Here is a 3,526-nt window from a genome sequence, read left to right on the forward strand (position 1 = left end):
CGTGGAATATGTGGGAGCCATTATGGATCTCCAGATCCCGCTATTGGTTATTGGTCGGAGTGAGTACTCAACCATGTCCGCATAGTTCGCGAACCGTAGAGTGACACACTTAAAGTTGGATGTTGAAATGGTAGAACTTGAATATGGAATTGAGTTCGAATATTTGTTCGGAGTCCCGGATGAGATCCCGGACATCACGAGGAGTTCCGGAATGGTCCGGAGAATAAGATTCATATATAGGATGTCATTTTATGTGAATTAAAATGATCCGGAAGGTTCTATGGAAGGTTCTAGAAGGTTCTAGAAAAGTCCGGAAGAAACCACCAAGGAAGGTGGAGTCCCTCCGGGACTCCACCTCCATGGCCGGCCAACCCTAGAGGGGGAGGAGTCCCAAGTGGACTCCCCCTATGGGGGCCGGCCACCCCCCCCCCACATGGAAGGGGGGAATCCCACCCCAAGTGGGATTCCCACCTTGGGTAGGTTTCCCTATCACATGGAAGGTTTTGGGTTCGGGTCTTATTCGGAGACTTGTAGTCCAACACTTGGGGCTTCCACCTATATAATGAGGGGCCAAGGGGAGGGGGCCGGCCACCTAAGAACCACAAGGTGGCCGCACCCCTATAGTGGCCGGCGCCCCCTCTCCCCAAACCCTAGCGGCCTCTCTCCTCCACCACATCCCTCACGCTTAAGCGAAGCTCCGCCGGATTTCTCCACCACCACCGACACCACGCCGTCGTGTTGTCGGATTCAAGAGGAGCTACTACTTCCGCTGCCCGCTGGAACGGGAGGTGGACGTTGTCTTCATCAACAACCGAACGTGTGACCGAGTACGGAGGTGCTGCCCGTTCGTGGCGCCGGTGATCAAGATCTTCTACGCGCTTTTGCAAGCGGCAAGTGAACGTCTACCGCAGCAACAAGAGCCTCATCTTGTAGGCTTTGGAATCTCTTCAAGGGTGAGACTCGATAATCCCCTCGTTGCTACCGTCTTCTAGATTGCATCTTGGCTTGGATTGCGTGTTCGCGGTAGGAAAATTTTTGTTTTCTATGCAACGTTATCCTACAGTGGTATCAGAGCCGTGTCTATGCATAGATGGTTGCACAAGTAGAACACAATGGTTTTGTGGGCGTTGATGCTCTTGTTATCTTTAGTTTGAGTACTTTGCATCTTGTTGGCATAGTGGGATGAAGCGGCTCGGACTAACTTTACATGACCGCGTTCATGAGACTTGTTCCTCGTTCGACATGCAAATTGTATTGCATAAGAGGCTTTGCGGGTGTCTGTCTCTCCTACTATAGTGAAGATTCAATTTACTCTTCTATTGGAAACATTAGTATCAATGTTGTGGTTCATGTTCGTAGGTAGATTAGATCTCTCTCGAAAACCCTAAACCACGTAAAATATGCAAACCAAATTAGAGACGTCTAACTTGTTTTTGCAGGGTTTGGTGATGTGATATGGCCATAATGTGATGATGAATATGTATGAGATGATCATTATTGTATTGTAGCAACCGGCAGGAGCCTTATGGTTGTCTTTAAATTTCATGTTGAGTAGTATTTCAAAGTAGTTGTAATAGTTGCTACATGGAGGACAATCATGAAGACGGCGCCATTGACCTTGACGCTATGCCGATGATGATGGAGATCATGCCCGAAGATGATGGAGATCATGTCCGTGCTTTGGAGATGAAGATCAAAGGCGCAAAGACAAAAGGGCCATATCATATCACATATGAACTGCATGTGATGTTAATCCTTTTTATGCATCTTATTTTGCTTAGATCGCGATGGTAGCATTATAAGATGATCCCTCACTAAAATCTCAAGATAATAAAGTGTTCATCCTTAGTAGCACCGTTGCCAAGACTTGTCGTTTCGAAGCATCTCGTGATGATCGGGTGTGATAGAATCAACAAGTGCATACAACGGGTGCAAGACAGTTTTGCACATGCAGATACTAAGGTGGCCTTGACGAGCCTAGCATGTACAGACATGGTCTCGGAACACGTGATACCGAAAGGTAGAGCATGAATCATATGGTTGATATGATGAACACTTTCAGTGTTCGCCATTGAAATCACACCTTGTCTCGTGATGATCGGACTTAGGTGCGGTGGATTTGGTTCATCTGATCACTAAGACAATGCGAGGGATATTGTTTTGAGTGGGAGTTCACCTATATTTTTAATTATGTTGAATTAAAATTTGAACTCAATTTGTCATAAACTTAGTCTAAACTTTTGCAAATATATGTTGTAGAGATGGCGTCCCCAATCAATTTTAACCAGTTCCTAGAGAAAGAAAAACTTAAGAGCAACGGTAGCAACTTCACCGACTGGTTCCATCATGTGAGGATCTTCCTCTCTGGCGGAAATCTGCAATATGTGCTTGATGCACCGCTAGGTGACCCTCCTGCAGAAACTGAAACCGATGAAGTAAGAGCTGTTTACGAGACTCGGAAAACTCGGTAGTCTCAAGTTCAGTGTGCCATCCTGTGCAGTCTGGAATCCGATCTTCAAAAACGTTTTGAGCACCACGATCCTCATGAGTTGATGAAAGAGCTGAAAGCTATTTTTGAGACTCATGCGGCCGTGGAATGCTATGAAGCATCGAAACATTTCTTCAGCTGTATGGAAGAAGGCAGCTCCGTTAGTGAGCACATGCTCGCCATGACCGGGCATGCGAAGAAACTCAGTGACTTGGGAATAGTGATTCCTAACAGACTGGGGATTAATCGTGTCCTTCAATCACTGCCACCAAGTTACAAGAACTTTGTGATGAACTACAATATGCAGAACATGAACAAGGAGTTACCTGAACTCTTTAGCATGCTAAAAGCTTCTGAGATTGAGATCAAGAAAGAGCACCAAGTGTTGACGGTCAACAAGACCACCAGTTTCAAGAAACAGGGCAAGTCTAAGGGAAAATTCAAGAAGGGTGGCAAGAAAGCTGCCACGCCTCCTATGAAACCTAAGAACGGCCCTAAGCCTGATGCTGAGTGCTATTACTGCAAGGAGAAGGGACACTGGAAGCGTAATTGCTCCAAGTATCTGGCTGATCTGAAGAGCGGCCTTGTCAAGAAGAAGAAAGAAGGTATATCTGATATACATGTTATAGATGTTTATCTCACTGGTTCTCGTTCTAGTACCTGGGTATTTGATACTGGTTCGGTTGCTCATATTTGTAACTCGAAACATGAACTAAAGAATAAACGAAGACTACTGAAAGATGAAGTGACGATGCGTGTTGGAAACGGATCCAAAGTCGATGTGATCGCTGTCGGCACACTTCCTCTACATCTACCTTCGGGATTAGTTTTAAGCCTAAATAATTGTTATTTTGTACCCGCGTTGAGCATGAACATTATATCTGGATCTTGTTTAATGCAAGACGGTTATTCATTCAAGTCTGATAATAATGGTTGTTCTATTTTTATGAATAATATCTTTTATGGTCGAGCACCAGAAAAGAATGGCTTATTTCTGTTAGATCTCGATAGTAGTGATACGCATATACATAACATTGA

Source organism: Lolium perenne, unplaced genomic scaffold (assembly GCF_019359855.2).
Source record: "Lolium perenne isolate Kyuss_39 unplaced genomic scaffold, Kyuss_2.0 unplaced26, whole genome shotgun sequence".
Taxonomy (NCBI): Eukaryota; Viridiplantae; Streptophyta; class Magnoliopsida; order Poales; family Poaceae; genus Lolium; species Lolium perenne.